General features: G+C 25.8%; 1 protein-coding gene and 1 long non-coding RNA gene across 2 annotated transcripts in view; one reads left to right on the top strand and one right to left on the bottom strand.

Moving 5' to 3' along the window:
- LOC139427025 (uncharacterized) overlaps window positions 1-19,868 on the bottom strand; it is a 97,484-nt gene that overhangs the window by 48,439 nt on the left and 29,177 nt on the right. The gene's annotated exons all lie outside the window — the stretch shown is intronic.
- The window catches only part of LOC107456058 (uncharacterized), an 80,125-nt gene continuing 65,379 nt past the window's right edge, over window positions 5,123-19,868 (top strand). The window contains exon 1 of the mRNA XM_016073818.4: window positions 5,123-5,500. The gene's annotated coding sequence lies outside the window, so the exon portion shown is untranslated. The remainder of the gene's footprint in view (window positions 5,501-19,868) is intronic.

Here is a 19,868-nt window from a genome sequence, read left to right as displayed (position 1 = left end):
AATTAAAATCTTTAAACCTTGTTTCAAATTCTGTTCTAAGATTTGAAATTTTTTCTGCGTATTTTTGATAAGATGCAGTATCCCTGGAATGGCAGGTGCCGCAAGCCAATTAGAATTTTACATTTTCGCGTGTTCAATTTAAAATGTACCGTATAGTTTATAAATAAAGTATATTATAATTTTATATGCCAGTTTCCTTTCTAATTCACATTTCTATTTTATCTTTACTTTGCGTTGGATATATTGACTGGGCTGCAAAAATGTTCATCTCGGGCCACATGCGCCCACGGGCAGCGAGTCTGACACCCCTGCTCTACGGTATCATACAAAAATTACCAAATGCTGCTACGTTTACTAATTTTTTACATATCATTACATGACATTTTATGGTTAGTTTTACCAAAATCATTACCTAATCGATTCGGTAAAAATTACGGAATTTTCTGGTGGTTTTGACCATACTATTTTTTTCTCACTGCAGCTAAGTGCTTTCTTTTTAGTCGTTTCACACCAAAATTTCTTTGAGAATAATTAATAGGTAAAGAAAAATTATTTTATCGCAAAAAAACAACAACAGAATTTGTATTATTAGCTTTAATAAAGGAAAATGGATATAAATTTTCCTGCATTAAAACTTTGTAACGAACTTAAACTTTCTTAACAAAATTTATTTTCCCTTTCTATAGAAAAGGAGAAATAAGTTACCGACTTTCTTTAACATTTTATTTTATTTTATATCCCGTGTTCAACAGCTGACTGAATATTGAGTTATTGACTATCAAGGTTGTCGTAATTTTGATTCCAATCCAGAAGTTAAGGGAACTAGCATTGAGAAAAACTAGCCATCATCATCATCCGAATTTGCGGTGAAAAGCAAGTATGAAAACCCCCCCAGAGTTTGCCATGTGGACTCTAACCCATTGTATATAAACTACTGACGGTATTTTACATGAGTAATGTGGTGAGTGAAAAGCGGGTGTAGATTTGGATTCGACCTTATTAAGACCATGTCTTATTATTGTTTCAAATTAGGTAAAAAGAAATTCTCGATAACATTTCGGAACTGCATATATTAACGCTATTTTGATTTGGATCATCTGCATTTTAAGAAATAAAAATTGAGTAAAATTGGATTAAGTTTTACAATTGAACACAGCAAATTTAAGAATTGACTTTTTCCAAAACGCTTGACTATTTCTATTGCCCATATATATACACAGTAATTTTTATGGATACTTTTTATTCCTTATATTTTGAAAATGATAATACATAAAAAGAAGGAAGATTAACTTCTGATCTTTCTATGTAATACACCCCGGGAAATGACCATAAAACTGTTTGAAACAGTCCTTAATATCTCAGTAATAATCTCCACAGAACTTTTCCAGTAATCTTTTTGATGTTCTAAATCAAGCTGAAACGTGCTCCAATAATAGCCGACTTATATTTTGGCAAATGGTTCAAATTTATCTCTCCAAAAATTTATTTCGTAGTTAAAAAAAAATAAAATGCATTCAAATAACCAAAATGCTTTTAATTCAAAAATATAAACTTGATATAAGCAAACTTATTAACGCATTTTACATTTACATTTACATTTATAGTCACAATTAGGAATATCTAGTTCTCTTAACTAGTACTAGAGCAACGCTTCTCAGACATGCCTTCGGAGCGATATTGTTGTGAACATGTGATAAAACACCTCAGATAACGCAAACATTATTTTAAAATTAACAATTAGTGTTATTTGAAAACAATACAGACATTATTTTTTTTTATTCCTGTTTACATATTATAACTTTTATTTAAAAATGAACCATATTTACAAACTTTGCATAATATTTATAACTAAAGAAGTTAATGAAGAATATTGTTAAACTATTATTAAAGATTTGAAAAGGTTTAAAAATACTTGCAACCCTAAAATTTAAAGTTCCGTAACTACACCAGAGATGCCAACTTGCTCCGGACAGCAAATATGTATTTTAAAGTGGTAGTTTATCAATTGTAATTCTTGGTTTAAAAAATTCAATTTAGTGGATTTTTATCCACCACTATTTCTAAATAATTCGTAGGCTTATATCATTCACCACTTTATAGTACTTAAGTTATGCTATACCTTCTTAAAAGCAAGCAAAAATAGTCAAATATTTGCAAAATTTGCATTGTAATTATTTACCGTTTTTATAATTATTTTCGCGTGTCCGGAGCAGTTGGCATCTCTGACTACACTGTAAAAAAACTCGGTAAATCTTTAACCAGTATTTGGTGCAAAGTTTCTCATTATCCCAAAGTTTACTTAAATAGAAGATCATTTTATTTTAGTTACACCATAAATTGTGAAGTATGATCGAGAAATACTTCCATGGTCTAACTGATTGCACCAAAATTTGGTAAACGACATAAAACTTTGACTTTGACTGCAAACTGAACGATATTTGTTTTCGATGCCATGTTTTCTTTACAACTCTGTCTCGGTGTTTTGGGACGACTAACGCATGTTGTTTCAAGTATTAACTCATTTAGGTAGTTAACTGTTTTATTTGCATTAATAAGTGTTAATTTCTTTTATGCTGAATTTTTAAATTTGGTTGGCAGTATAAAATGGTTAGAGGAATGTTACAAAATAACCTACTTCCTATAAATAGTTTTGTTATGGTAAACAGTGACCTTGGATTGCATTTGAGTGCTTTAAAAATACCTAATAATGGTGAAACTTTCTTCTGCTTTTATAAAAGTAAAAAAAAGAATAAAGATCCGTGTTTTGTTTCTTCTAAACACCTGATATTTGGAGATAGTGAAAATACCAAAATATGGTAATATTGAGCTCCATTTTATGTAGCCAGCAAATGAATACCAATTTTTGGTGCTACGTGGCTCAGAATTTTTAACAGTGTAGCTTCAACCAATTCAATAAACCAAAGGCAACAAAAATCCTTCCAGAATGTTACAAATAAGTTCATATATTCTCCTTAGATTAATATGAGAAAAGTAGAATTCGCTTATTAGCCATCAGAAACATTTCTGTTACATATTTTGAGCTCTTTTAGAGACATGAAGGAAAAGTTTTCATTTCGGTTACAGGAAAGAAGTACTCCTACGCATTATCTATTTTTATAACTAATGCTTTCACCAAAATTAGTTCATAAAATTTTTTATATTTTTACATTTAAGAATTCCGTTAATTCAACTTTGTGCCGCATAAAAACGCAATTGATGTCGTTGAATTTATTTGAATAATTGTGTTTCAAAGAATTATATTCTTACGAAACAAATGACTGTTTCATGTTGACAAGAATTTAGAGAGAAGCTAAAATTATTTTTATTAAAATTTGAAATTTTGGAAGGAAATCTTTCTAGAACTTTAACAAAGTAGACAACATTTCTCTGTTCATTTCTTTCTATTTATTTCTATGGAGGAACTAAACTGATTGATAGTTCTAACTGTTTTATAAATGACTTTTGAAGACTGATTTTCCTTGACTTTCTTTTGTATTCAGCGTGAAGCACGGTTCATTTTTTGATAGATAATTTACTTTAAATAAATACATGCATGGAGAAAAATATTCTGGAAAAATTACCGTTGTGTATGGTAAAGACATTTCTGGTTTAAAGAAAAAAAAACATAATTCTTGTAATCAAAACAAAATATACTGTAATTAAGCTATTCGTAAAAATACATAAATATAAAATAAATATAGCCGAATAAATTGTGTTTATGCCATGCTCTAAAGCAGTGTTCCCCAACCTTTTTATCACCGCGGACCTGTCAACGTTTGATATTTTTACCGCGGCCCGATTGGGGGGGGGGGGGAATTGATTGTTTATATTTCAGATTATTTTAATTTATTAATTTTAATTTAATTTTATTTAAACATGCCTTCGAAATAAAATGCAGTTACATCAAAAAATAAATATAAAGTGATTTAACATTTTAACTTACTAGAATGAAAATTCAATGAACACCCTGAGCTTGTTTCTTTGCAATGAGACGGTTCCATCTGGGGGTAATCGTTTTAAATCATTAAAAAATTTACGTCACTACCTTCAGGGCCCCTTTTTTTTAATAAATAAAATTTTAATGGAACACAGATATTTTCAATTTGGGGTAAGAACCTGGGAATTTAAATTCAGTTTCAATGAAATGGATGGCCCGGTACCATTTGATCCACGGACCGGGGGTTGGGGAACACTGCTCTAAAGCATCATGATGAAATTACCATATTTTACAACATTTGCCAAATTTTAACTCATATTATAAAACCACAATTTACTGTCAATTTTTTCTAAAGCGTTTCGGTAAAAATTACCATGCGTTTTGGTATTCCTATAAATCCAGAATCTCGATAAGTTTCACTATTTTCTGGTAGTTTTGACCACGCTTTTTTTTCTCAGTGTGGAAAACAGTAACGTGACGAAGGCTTTAGCAATAGCAAAACAAATGAGTTTTTTCTAATTTTTTGAAACGAAACGATAAGATCTGTCAAAACTTTCTCTTCATATTTCTATCGTACTTATTCTGAAAAATAAATATAAGTAAAGCAATATTTTTAACACATTTGCAAATTTCATTAGATTAAAAAAATTAGTCATTAGATTAAAAAAAATAAGGATAATTAGAAATTTTGAAAGTCTCATTTTCTTCAATAATTTTAGCACTGTGCATTTTTATTTTTTATCGTCATCTTAAATTATTTTTGTTTCATCTAATTTTTATGGGAATAATTTTCAAATAAATTAGGGCGAGTAATAGTTTTCATTAGTTGCATCACTCATTAACATTATACAAAAAAGGTAAACATATCACAAATTTTAACTCTATGTATTATTTATTACAAAGTGAATTTCTTTTCTAAATATATTTATGTTTCTGTCCCAATTTTGAACACTGGATTTTAATTGGTGAAGACGTCCAAATAAAACAGAGTCTAAATAATAAAAAAGTCAATGAAACTAATTTTCCCAACTAATTTATTGGTTTTGGTTTCTTCGATCAACTGATGACTTAATGCAGTGGAGAAGATTGGAGCAATCGAAAGCATGCCTTGTCCACGCAGGGGGCGCTGCTGCAATCACGTGAGGATGTGCGAGAGCATCCCCATATCTTTGCTCTTCCACATCCATTCGCAATCCCATCTCTCTTTGATTGAGAGCCTGCTGCAAAATCTTGTTTCATATGTCATGCACTTATGTTACGAAAGACAATGCTGCTATCTTTGATATGCTTACCATCATGCAAAATTCTTATAGAAGTTGGTTACTGTATGTCATATTAAGATAATTAATGATATTGACTTTTTAAATGTATGTCGTCTGAAAGTCGTTAAAATTGAACAATATTTGCTTAAATTTAAAAAAAGCATTTTTTAAAAGATTAGTGTAGAAGAATTGATGGAACTTTTACTCTGAATCCTTCTAGAAACAATTTAACTCAGTTAAGAACGCCACACGAAGTATTTTATTTTACATCGATTTTATAGACCTATGAAATGATATAAAGGTAAATATATTTTGAACTTGGTCTATTTTTTTAAATATATTTAATAAAAACAAATTATTTACGGAATCATATTTCATATTTAACTGATAACTAAATATTTTAATAAATTATGTAGATGATTTATGAGCAAACTGTATGAAATGCTGCTTAGAGGAAATTGAAGAATATTATAAAGTTTTATATTAACGAGAATTACAGACGTAGATAATAAAAACATTAAGTTTCTATTTTTATCGAGTTTTATCGAGTTAAATACAAGTGTTTAATAAGTTTTAATGCATTTCTTAATAAAGAAAACTCTTCTTTAACAGTAAGTGGTACTTTTGCTCAAATATTCCGTGACTTGCCTTATTATAGAACACACGCATGAAATTAAGTTAAAATTAACTTAAATTACTTATTTACAATAAAATTATATATTTGCATTAGATTTCCATGATTGATCGTGCTGACAACATTCTAATATAATTTGGAAAATTGGCAACACTGAATTGTAAAGTTGTCATGGCTTCATTAAAAGCATGTTTTTATTCTCGAGATTTTTCTAGTACTAATCAATAATTATCACTGAGAAAGAAAATGTGCCGTCAAAACTACCAGATCATAATAAACTTTACCATATTTTTGGCTGTGGGGGAGCACCAAAAAGTTTGGTAATAATTTGGGTAAAATTAGCAATAAAATATTGTGTTATCATATGTGATAAAATTTGGTAAATGTCTCAAATTTAGGTAATTTTATCATGATGCCTTAGAACGTGGCATAAAAATCATTTATTCGTTTAAATTACTTTAACTGTTTTTTTAATTTTTTATTGAATGTGAAGTAATAAGAACCAGAATTTTCAGTAAACCGTTATCATATGAACGGGAAAAAGAGCCAAATGGAATGGTTTGAATATCGTATAGTTTGGTATTATTATCAAAATTATGGTTTTTTTTGTGACAGAAATGCCATCAACTTACAGTACGGTAATTTTGTCAGAATTTTTTCTCCGTGCAGGTTTAATAGGTTTTAATTTTGCTATTTATTGATAACTGCATAATGTTATATCCATTATTCCAGATTTTCTATTAATTATCATGTCTAAGTGTAAACTTGGTCGAAATGTTGATTTTTAGCAAATGAAAGATTTTTATGTTTCTATAAAAATAATAAATTCTTCAAATCAAAAAACAATTGTTTTAATTAATATGTCATGATTTATTAATGAAAAATTGAAAGATTGAATATAACTTATAATTAAGATTTTTAGAAGCATAAATACAATTAATTATTCACATTTTCCGCAGACCATTCTAAACAAGTCATTGATTTTGTAATAACAAAATGTGTTATGAAGTTTAAAGAATGCAAAATCATTACATTATTTAAACTTACTGAAACATTAATCTGTTGCCAATTGCTGTTGTTATATTTCCATACATAAATATACGATACTATGTGTTTATATTGAACGAAATAATTTGAGCACATTATTAAGGTTGCAGCCAATTTACACTGAATTTTGGTTCAAGACACCGTTATTTTAGAGGAAAGATTTTTGAGTAAGGTATTTTAACACCGTAAAAAATCTAAATTGAATATATCTTTTTTAGAAACAAATTTTTATTTTCTAACTTTGTAGTTTGAAGAACGTACTTCCACAATAAAATCAGTAATGGATTCAAAAACTAAAGAATTTTAAAAATACAGTTTTTCTTTATATCCAACTATTTTTATTTTCCATTGAGATCGTCAGTTCAAGGTTAAAACTCTGTAATATTGAATAGATATGCATCTTGTTGAAACTTTGGTTAATTCAAGCTTTCCTTCACTTTTAGCGTGTATTGAAACTTATTATCGTTTTTGTAACCTTAATAGGGTGAACCATATTAACTTGATTACAGGAAATCCTTCAAAACTTGACCATAGTAAGGTTGCAGCACCGTCTCAGTTGTGAGATACTACTATTAAGATTAATTTTTCCAAGTTTATTAAATTGATTAAATTTGAAGCTCTTACGTTTCTTTTAGAAACTAGGCTACAGTAAATGTTTTGATTTAAATACTATAAACAAATCTCCGTTATTTAAGTACAAAAATATTTTATTTCAATTATTGAAGTTTGATTTTTGAGGATTTTAAAGAGCAGTATTTAAGCGGTGAAACTTACACCAGCACAAGATAAATATTAAAATATTAGATTAAGTTTTTATGAATAGAAAAAGGCATTGTCATGATTAAAATAAAAGACCTTTGGTTTACACTAAGTAGCAATTTTTTAATCTCAAAGCCTTTTTTCACAGCATTTAGGCATAGTGAATATTCATAATGCAATGAAAAACATTGCTGTTTGATAATTGTTTAAATTTTAATCCATTTTATTATCCCATTTACTAATATATTTTAGAAACTATAAAGTATTTAAATGAGTGATAGATTACTATTTTTTTTCCTTTTATACTATGATCTTTACAAACAGGATGCAAATAAAACTGCTAATTCTAAGAGTGTTCAATAGTCATAATGACACCATTATACTTTTTTTACAAATTTTAAGCATTTGTTGAGTTTAATGATTGAATTATCTAAATTATATATAAATTAATTTGAATACTGGAATAACTTCTAATGATATTTAAAATCAACACACAAAAGGATTTATCCATGATTGAATCTTTATCTATTTGTTTTTTACTGGTAGTAAATTGATTTTAATTAAACTTACTTGAATCAAAAATCATCTCAATAAAATATTCTATAAATGTTTAAAAATGACTTGGTAACTTGACTTTAAAAAAGTAATGCCACATGGTTGAGATAACACTACCGGAAAATTACATATTTTTGTTAAAATTTTATAATATGGTGGCTGAGAAAAAAATTATTCATGCATAATTAGTTCAACTAATTTTTAGTAGGTCTTGTAAATATGACTTAAAGAATTATAATCTGTTTAAAAAAACTTCTATGCATAATTTAGATACTGGTTACATATTAAAAAAGAACAAACATCTCTCATTTTAAATTAAAAAAGCAAAATAAATAAAACTTTCAGCTAAATTTTAAAAAGGAACAATTAAACGTTTGCAACTCAAATCAAATTGCAAGTAAATTTTTTTAAAGGTTTGCAGTTTTTGTGTCCATTATTGTCCTTTTTTTAGGTAATACAGTTTTGAAATAAACCATAAGAAAGATTTTTCAAAAAAATTTTTAATAGTAAAATAACCAATTAATAAACCAATTTATAGAAAATTACCCAATAATAACTAACCAATTTATAAAAAATTAACCTATAAAATCAACTTTGCAGAAATTTAAATGCAAACATGACTTAAATGTTTTAAAAACATATATCGGGGCTCTTAAGTGTTTTGTAGGGTTAGTCTGTGACAATTTATGTATTCTTTAACTGCCTCTACTCAGCAATTTTTCATATCAAAATAAAAATACCTAAATAAAAATACTTAAATATATGCGTATATTATATATTGCGTATATTATATAAAATTAAATTTGAATATGTGAAGATATAATTTTATATAATATACGCAATCGAACTACAAAAATTAGAGAAAGAATTATTTTCTTATTAGGTAAATATTTATATTATTCATAAAAAGAATAGGCAAATTTTATCATTATATTTGTATGTGAAATTTAAAGAAATGATGTATTGCAGCAGCTGTTTAACAAAAATTCTATAAAATATATATATATATATATATTATAGAATTTTTGTTAAACAGCTGCTGCAATACATCATTTCTTTAAATTTCGCATACAAATATAATGATAACTTTTGCCTATTCTTTTAATGAATAATATAAATATTTACCTAATAAGAAAATAATTCTTTCTCTAATTTTTGTAGTTTGATTGCGTATATTATATAAAATTATATCTTCACATATTCAAATTTTGATTGGAGGAATAAAATGGTTTTTACGAGTAAGAAAAGTGACGTTAATGTTGAAATGATCTTTTTGATACAGAGAGCTCAAAATGAAAAGTGTTAAAAAATATCAAAATAATATTCACTTCTTCTCCTATCATTTTCTGTCGTATGTCAGTTTTTTATGTCACAGGGGTTTTGGAAAATGACTGAATGAATTTGTGTCTTTCACACGCAACGCGTTACGTACATTTTTCAAAAGTGTATTTGTATCATAATAATGTGTGTCTTGAACTCAATTGTAAAATAACTAAATAACTCAAGCAAAAAGAATTATTATTATTATAATTTTTAATAAAATGTTGGAAAATTTAAAAATATTTTCAACGTGATAACATTTAAAAAATATTAAAATAGGTTAAATAACAGGAGTAAAAATATTATTTCTAGGAGCTAGCCAGAAATAAGCATTTTCACAATTTTAATTGCAAATTTAATCGCGAAATACAAAAATATTAACAATTAAATGAAGGTCTTTTTTCCTGGGCACTACAAACCAGACCTGGTTTCGAATCAGACTTGAAAATAAAAAATAGGCTTCCATATCAATCGGAAGCTTAAATTTGTGTGTCCATCAAAACTTAAGAAAAGAAAAAAAACTTCATAATTTATGTCAATGTTATTTTTGTTAATGTCATATATTTTGTTATGTCAATGTCATTTCTGTCATGTTCTATGAATTTTCCGGTGTTAATGGATTAAGCTTTTCAGGTTAGTAATTTTTAGTGCTATTAATTTTTGACAAAAATCATGCCTAAAAATAATTTGTTTAACATGTTATATTCTACTGCATATTATAATTTTGAAATTTAAATAACGTATGTCAGAAATTGTATTAAAATATTTCTAATTTAAATTATTATCATTTTTAAATATTAGTTTCAAAATATGCTTATATTATAATTATAACAAAATATAATTTATTTTTATATTTAATTTGAATAATGAATTTGATTGACTACTTTTGAGTCATGTAAAATTTGAATTGAGAGGACATGAATCTATAAAATCAGCTGCAAAAAATACAAATGCAGATTTAAACACAGACACCAGCAAAATAGGAAATACATCTCCGATTCATTCCGAAATGTAATTCCATTCAAACCTCCCATATTCCAACAAGTAGGTTAATTTTAATTTCTTATTTTTTCTAATTTTTTTTCCTCAATAAGAAGTCAAAGATGCTACATTTTTCATTATCCTTTACGGATTTTAAAGAAATTATTTTAAGGGGCACTCTAATTACTCTTTCAGAATAACATATATAGTTTTGAGTAGTTCGCGGTCATTTTTTTAAAATATCCTTTATATATATATAATGGGATTGCTCTTAATAACGTAATGTAAAATTTAAACAATTCTTAAGAAATATGTTACGTTGCTTATGGTTGTTAAATTCAAATCACAAATTTTTACTGCCCTAATTGCTAAAATATACGGTTATTTACAAGCAGGTTTATACAATTAACTTATGAAACTCTATAAAAACTTGTTAATTATCTCTAAATTATAAAAGAACATTTTATTTTTTAAAAACGCACTGACTTCAAATTAAATAGAATTTAAATATAATTTTATTCAATTACTCTTTATATTAATAACAAAACATATTTCTTACTGAATAAAATAATTTTTTCAAAGAAAACTCAATTCTTTCATATTTGAAAAGCAATTTCCTTTTTCGAAGCCTAATTACTATAATTTTTTTTCTAATAAAAGTAGTTTTGAACACTTTATTACGATTGTAATCAATTTAAAATCCTTGTAAAATTCGATGCTTCTGACATTTTAGATGGTTTTATGCTTTAATTCTTATTTAAGTCCCATATCTTCCAATACTCTAACAGCGCCTTAAAAAGAACGACACATTTTTAATTACTTTTGCCTTTCTTGAAATAAATGGAATTCGTATAAAAACCACATTATTCAAGCTGAGCTAGCGATTAGAGCTGTCGTCATTAATCATTTTTTTCTAATAACAATTGTGAAGTTTTATTTTCCCTAAAACTGTTTCTACAAAATAGTTCATCTATCAAAAGTTTTGAAAAATATATATAATTAGAGGATGAAGAAATGATATTTTTAAAATAAATATTCAACGCCAGCAGTTTTTTTTTAAATTTTTTACTACTAAGATATTAGATTCCTGAAAACATGCAAAAAAATTTTCCACTAATAATCCGTTTAATCCCATTTTCTAACGAAAGTTAGGTTTTTTCAGACTCCTTCTTCTCAGATAATAAATATATTGCATCAGTACAATGTAAAAGACGTAATTGTGATTAACTGATTGATTGTGAATTAACTGATTTTGAATTTTCTGACTTTCTTTTCATTCACTTAATTTCAGATAATAAATATATTTCATCAGTACAATGTAAAAGGCATAATTGTGAATTAACTAATTCTGAATTAACTGACAAATAATTTTTTGCATGACGCAAAAAGCCTCATTTGTGCTGGTTGCATATTTTTTGATAACAAAAAGATATTATAACTTTTGCTTAATATCAAAATTTTTGTGTTTTTTAATTATTAAAACAATATAAATCACTTATATAATATTGCTTATAAAATATTTTATACTAGTTTCAGAGGTTTGGCTAAGGATTGCGCAAAATATGCATTTCTAAAGAAAGAAAAATATGTCTTGAAAACTTCAATAATTTTTTTTTCATTCTTTACACTATCTAGAGTGATGTCGGAGAGTTAATAAGGAGGTCTGATAAAAAAATTACATAGATAGATATCAGATGACATGGATTAATATCAGATGACATAGATATCAGATCCTGATATCAGAAGTAATTTTTGAATTTTAATGCGATGTTTGAATTACAGTAAAACAAGGTTTAAGTAGAAATTACATGAAAAGGAACTTTTCTACAAGAAGAGAAAACTTATAAATATTTTACTGTTTCTGTTTTCAAAATTATATTCTTATTATATCAAATTTAGTAAAAAATACGAAACTGAAAAGTCATTGCTTTGAATAAATGGTTTATATAACATGCTCTAAGGTTTCATCGTAAAATTACCAAAATGTTTGCTGAATTTGTTATCACATATTATAAAATCATATTTTATTGCTAATTTTACCTAAATTATTAGCAAAGCGCTTCGGTAAAAATTACCGAGATTTTAGGTTATCTGACTTTAATAAAAAAAACTTCTTAACATCTCAAAGTTAAAATTTCAAGCTTCATTAATTGCAATCAACTAATAAATTAATTGCAATCAACTATAATTGACCTGATTTTAGTCATATGAAACATATTAAGGGATTCTAATCTACATAATTTAGTGAAAAATAAAATTATGTAACGTGATAAAGTAATAAACTAACGAAAATGAGACGCATACAATAAAGTATTGCATTATTTCATGAACAATTATAGAATATTATATTATTAACAGTTTTTTCATGAAATTTTTATTTAAATTTATGCAATGTGGCATTAAACTAAACCTTAGATATTTGTAAATTTTAATAAGCATCACATTAGATGTCCAATTATTCATATTTTTGTAGTGGTGTTATAACCAGTATATTTATTTTTCCATTATGTGTTATTATTAAAATTGGTATTGCAGCGGTTTTTTAAAAATAATTAATAATTTGAATAATAGTTTCCAGTTACTTAGATTAATAACCAAAAAAAAAAAATATTAAAAAATATTTTTCATATTATTCTACATAATATTATTTAATATAATATTATTTCACAATATTTTATATAATATTATTTCATATTATTTTATATAATATTATCTTGTAACTACTATATCTATCTCCTTTAATGCTTTAATAATAATTTGCCATTCATGGAAATAACAATTTAAATAGAAACTTTTAATAAATTTAGACAGTTTGCGAAGTTAAAATCCCTGGATTACATATCTTTAGTTATTTAGATCTGAAATATTTTCTAGAGTAAGATAATTTTTATTTCTTTTCAAATCGATTTCTTGATTCAGAGACAGGCGATTGAAATCTAGATCAAGATATTAAAACTTGAACCCAACCAATCTCGTAAAATGTCAAAACATCACAAATGAGATAGGAGATCTAAAGCTGTGTACCATGGTTACCCAACTGTTAAGCTATTTTTCTTTCAAATCCCTGAAAGCACGTGAGCCTCCTATAATGCAATAAGGACTATTTGAGTGACTTTATCACAATCTCTGCCTATTCGTTAGCCATTAATTTGATTTGGCTGGTTCATCATGAAGCAAGGAACTCGAGTTTCGCACTTGTATTTATACAAGGAAACCAGAAACAGCAAAGATTCTAATTAGAAGACCAAATAGCTATTGTTCTATAAAAGATTTAGAAATTTAAGAATTTATACTTGCTTTTCGACAACAAAACTGAGCTGGCATCTATTATTTTTCAGAAAATTATGTCAATGCAATTATATTTTGCATTTGTAATTTTTATTGATATTGCAAGAATTACTAACAGATGTCAAACAGCTTAAAACTGAATATTGAAAACTGTGGATAGTTATTCATTCTTTTACCTTAAAATTTTTAAACAAAAATTAATGTTATTGAATTCAACTGCGGCTATAATACCACTAATCAATTTTCTAAAGAAATGTTTTGTGTATTTCAAGAAATGAGATTGAAATTTGCTCATAAATATTCAATTATTACCACTATTAATATTTCTTCTTTCATTGAGGAAAGAAGTATGGTAAAAACTAGCAGAACATAGTTAAATTTACCTAAAAGCTCTGATTTTTACAGAAACGCTTTTCTAAAGACTTCGGTAAAATTAACAACAAAATATTAACAACAATATATATATATATATATATATATATATATATATATATATATATATATATATATATATATATATATATATATATATATATATATATATATATATATATATATATATATATATATATATATATATATATATATATATATATATATATATATATATATATGAATATATAAATATATATATATATATATATATATATATATATATATATATATATATATATATATATATATATATATATATATATATATATATATATATATATATATATATATATATATATATATATGTATAGATATATGTATATACAAATAATAAAATAAATATTAATATAAAGAGAAACTAAAAATGGGAAAGCCAATAGTCGTTATCAAGACACATCTATTGGTATAATGCGATATTTCTGAATAAAGAATAATTATCCTGAGATAAAAATTATTCTTTATATGTGTCGATATCGCAAAAAACATTTTGTTGAAAATGAGCATGAAATAAAAGAAAAAAGTAATCAAACTTACCGGCGTGTAGCAAACTGCGGTTTAGGTTTAAAAGTACAATAATTAAACAGTTAGCAAAATTCACGAAGAGGTAAAATATTTGGAGTTGTGCTTATAGCTTGAATCGAATAAAATAAAATTGAAAAATATATATTTGATCGAAGAATCGAAGAAGAAGAAAATTTTTTAAGTGAGTAAAATATTAGTGCTGCCATCTATGAGAAAAATTAGTGAAAATGTATAAATCGGAAATTAATTTATAAACCCAAAAATGGAGAAACTGTTATTAAATTTATTACAAAAAAAAATTGCTTAACGGATTAATTTAATTAACAGACTAAAAAAGAAAAAAATCATTCATTTCCATTCAATCATTCATGGGGTAACTTATTTAAAAGTCAGAGCCTGCACATATGAATAGAAAGCCGTTTATAGACTTTATCCTTCATTCATACATCCTTACATAATTTTGCAGTATATGCACATTTACATCTTTCATAGGGTGACTTATTTAAAAGTCAGAGCCTGCACTTATAGATAGAAAGCAGTCTATAGGCTTTATCCTTCATTCATACAACCTTACATAATTTTAAAGTATACACATTCCCATTTTTCATAGGGTGACTTATTTAAAAGACAGAGCCTGCACATATGGAAAGAAAGCCGTTTATAGACTCTATCCTTCATTCATACATCCTTACATAATTTCAAAAACTGCACGCATCACCTGCATTCATTTGGGGTGGTTCTTTATAAGCCAGAGCCCATTCCATTTATACAAAAATAATAATAATAATAAAAATAAATAAATCAGTGAATAATAAACTGTTTGTTATACTTGACAATTAAAATAATTAAATTAATTTTAAGAGGCTACAAATTATTAAGAAGTAACTTAAAAAATATTTAACTAATCCAGTATAAAAGGTCATACATCCAAACTATTCCGTCCAGTGGCTTTAGGAACAGTTTATCATAGTTAGTTCGTACCTTAAAAAAATCAGAGCTCATTCTAAAAGCAGAAAAATTAAATAAAAAAACTTATTTATCAAATTTTTTAAGACAGTTTTAAAATGGAATTTAAGAAATGATCTAGGAAAATGGCTATTAATTAAATCGTTTTTATATTTACCAGTATCTATTAAAAACTCGTTATAGTTAGAATTATTCCTTTAAATCTATGAATTTGATTGGTAATAATATTAGAAGAAACCTTATTGGCGAAGTTAGAGTTAAAATCAATGCATTTTTTTATTGGAAAGTTAAAATCATGTCTTTTGTCAAAAAGTTTAAATGTAATATTTTTATTTTCATTAATATTAAGAGTCAAATCTAAAATATTTGCTGAAGTATTACTATTATTTGTATTATTAAGAATTCTTTCATTTGGATAAATATGTTTGGCTAGAATATCGAAATCCTTGAAATTAATAACTAATAGATTATCAATGAATATGAGAAAAAAGAAATTAATTCGAAAATTAACATACGATTTTACAAACCTATATGCTAGAAAAAGAAAAATATTGCAGATGTTAGTACTAAAATTATTACCCATGGGAATACCATTAATTTGTTGAAAAAGGTGGTCATTAAAAGGAATATAATTGTTGTTAAGGTTAATATGTACTAGAAAGTTCCAGTTATCTTCATTAATAATATCACTGAGATTAAACATACTATGAATTTGATGAAGGTCATCATGAATTTTATTTGTTGGAAGGGAAGTATATAGGTTTTCGAAATCAAAACAGTGAATTGAATCAACATTATTTAAAGTTTTTAGTATATTTAAAACCTGAATGCTATTTTTAATATTCCAATTTAAATAATTATTATTTTTAGTAAGCTTATTAATTTTGTTATGAATTTTTTAAGAATGTTCTCAAAGTAAATACCGATTTTTTTCATGTTACTATTAACGCCACTAGCAATACACCTGAATTTGGTTGGTGTCTTATGGAATTTTGGATTGGCAAAAAGAAAAGGAAAATTGTTAATATTATTTGGTTTAATTTTAAGTCTTTTATAAATAGCATTAATTTTATTAATAATAATATCACTATTGGTGTTAAGTTTTTTGTATGTAACATTGCTATTAAGTTCATTGGAAAGAAGTTGTTTTACAAAATTTTCAAGTAATTGCAAAATTATTACTAGCTTTATCAACAGTGGTAATAGAAAATTTATTTTGAATATTTTTAATATCCTGTTTTAAAACAGAGTTAAAAACTAAATCCTTATGAAAAGCTAATTTGTCCCTTTTTATATTGATTTTAAAATCTTTGATGATATTCTCTCTCCATTCAAAAAAACCGTCAATTGAGAAATTATGTTTGTAAGATAATTTTAAAATAAAATCATCATGATTTTTATTAAAAATAGAAATTACTTTATTTTTAGAAGTTGGAAAAGATGGTCTAAATTTAGAACCTAAAGACATAAATTTCTTAATTTTATCATTATCAATAATATCTGAATCCCCGGTAATAACATGTTTATGGAAGGTATCAAAAAAAATAAGTATCTTTATACTCATCACAATTACACACATAGCTCAAATTATCTGTAGCTAAATTCCTATAATTGCAAATTAAATTTTTTAGGCTATTTCTAAATCTAAAAGTTGGTTTACAATTAAGTTGGACAGGAAGAAGGTTTTTATTTTCACCAATAATTGCATTTATGTTAAGATTATTAAAAATTTTATAAGTAAAATCTAAAACAAAATAATCTGGTTTGGGTAAATTCTTGTGCTTATAATTATTTTTAAACCTATATCTAGCTAAGTCTTCAACTAAGTTTAAAAAACTTGAAATATCTTGTTTTGAATCAATTTTTACTTGATCTAACTTTAAAAAATTTAAGTTTGTTATGAAAATTAAGTTTAACCCCTAAAATTTTTGTTTTAATAGATTTAATAGCATTAGGTTGATCATAGCAATTAATGCAATCATTAACAAATCTTTTGAGTTATATTTAATTTTATTTTTACTGTTACCTCCTTTTCCTCTATTAATATTGCAATTTTTAAAAAGTTTAAAAATATTATAAATACACTCATTATTATTAAAAGATTTGAAATTGAAGGTAATATTTAGAACGTAAGGATAAATGGATTCATTAATGATCATTTTCAGCTTCAAGACGTTTTTTAGGGTTTTCAATGAAATCCAAAACCTCTATTGAAATGCTTTTAAACCCGTGCTTGGAAAAATGTTTAATTTCAGGGCTATTGTTATTATTATTACAGTTATATTTGCTTGTTAAAGACCTATGTAAATTAATTCTTTTGTGAAGAGGTTGGGAGGTTTGAGGTTGAGAGGTTGAGAGGTTGGGAGGAGAGAGAGAGAGATAATGACACAATAAAGACAAAAAGGATAAAAAAAATAGATTGACGAAGAAAACTTTAAAAAAAAATAAGTGCTATTTACTGATACATAAGCTGCAAGTCTATAGAACTCATAAAATAAGTTAAAAATATAGCGAAAACATGAAGAAAAAAATTAAAAGATTTTTTTAAAAGAGAAGAAATAATATTTTTCTTTCTTTTCAAAAAAATATTTTTTTCCTCTTTTCGGCTTTTTTTTTTTAAATTTTTGAATATTTTTTCCTTTTAAAAAATTTAAATTTTTTTTGCCTTCTAAAAAAACATCTTTTTCCATGTTTTTTCTACATTTTAAACTTTGACGTAGATAAAATTCTGGTTGGTCAACCGCATTAGGTTAAAATAATCAATAAGCGGTTTTTCTCACACTTATCAGTCCATCATACACAGAATACCATCTTTATATGATTACTTGACAGTTTTGGATTAATACGGTAAAATAACAATTAAATAAATTGTTATTTAATCATTTTTACTGATAAATTTCTAACAGTGTTCGATATTAGAAGATAACTATTTTAATTTCTTTAAAAAAGAAACTCACACTTTTTCATTGTACTTAAAGAGTACTACTTATAGATTTCTTAGTATTGCTGTCCAAAATATAGATCGCACTTCCGCTATATTTAATAAGTAGCATTTATAACAACAACAAAAAAGTTTTTGAAAAAAATAATTCGTCTAATGATAAAAAATAAATAAAATTCTTTATTGAACTTTAGAGAAGAGCTTGCTAGTTTTCATTTTAGGAAATATTATTGATCAAGCTTATTACCCGCATCAGTGCTCAACATAAAGAACCGGGAGCTTGCTTAACTTGAACGATGTGCTTTATTTCCCCTGGGCCAGCCTCGTTTCCCCCCTTTTTTGGCAATTTATCTCTTATGCAAATGTGATCTGTTGTGAAATCGTTTATCTTTTTTGAAAAGTAAACGACTTATGTTTGCTCTTTTCACGATGAGAAAATATTATTTTACCAAAAATACGATTATGAAACCATACCGCTAGCAATTGCAAAATATTTTTTTAAATTAAATGTCGAATATTCCCCTAAAAAGTAATAGTATTTATTTTGTTTACACCTAAATAAATAAACTTATTATTATTTTTTAATATGTGTTTTATTATCTACACTGTTAAAAATTCCGAGCCACGTTACACAAAAAGTTGATATTCGTTTGCTGGTTACATAAAATCGAGCTCATTTTTACCATATTTTGGTATTTTTACTAGCTCTAAATATCAGTAGAAAGTTGCACCAAAAGTAGGTGTTAAGAAGAAACAAAACACGGATCTTTATTCTTTTTTTTTCTTTTATAAAAGCAGAGGAAAGTTTCACCATTATTAAGTAATTTTAAAGCACTCAAATGCAATCCAAGGTTGCTATTTACCGTAACAAAACTATTTATCGGAAGTAGGTTATTTTATGACATGTCTCTAACCATTTTATGCCGCAAACCAAATTTAAAATAGCAACTTAAAAAAATGAACTTTAAGTGATGCAAATAAAACGTTTACCTACCTAAATGAGTTGATACTTGAAACAACATAGCATTTAGTCGTCCTGATACACCGAGACCGAGTTGTAAAGAAAACATGGCGTCGTAAACAAATATCGTTCAGTTTACAGTCACCGTCAAAGTTTTGTGTCTTTTACAAAATTTTGGTAGAATCAGTTGCACCGTGGAAGTATTTTTCAAACATACTTCACAATTTATCGTGTAACTGAAATAAAATGATCTTTTATTT

This window comes from Parasteatoda tepidariorum, chromosome 11 (genome assembly GCF_982258835.1).
Source record: "Parasteatoda tepidariorum strain Cologne lab strain chromosome 11, Ptep-v5.0, whole genome shotgun sequence".
In the NCBI taxonomy this organism is placed as follows: domain Eukaryota; kingdom Metazoa; phylum Arthropoda; class Arachnida; order Araneae; family Theridiidae; genus Parasteatoda; species Parasteatoda tepidariorum.
Note: the sequence above shows the minus strand (reverse complement) of the source record. Positions and strands in the feature narration are given on the sequence as shown.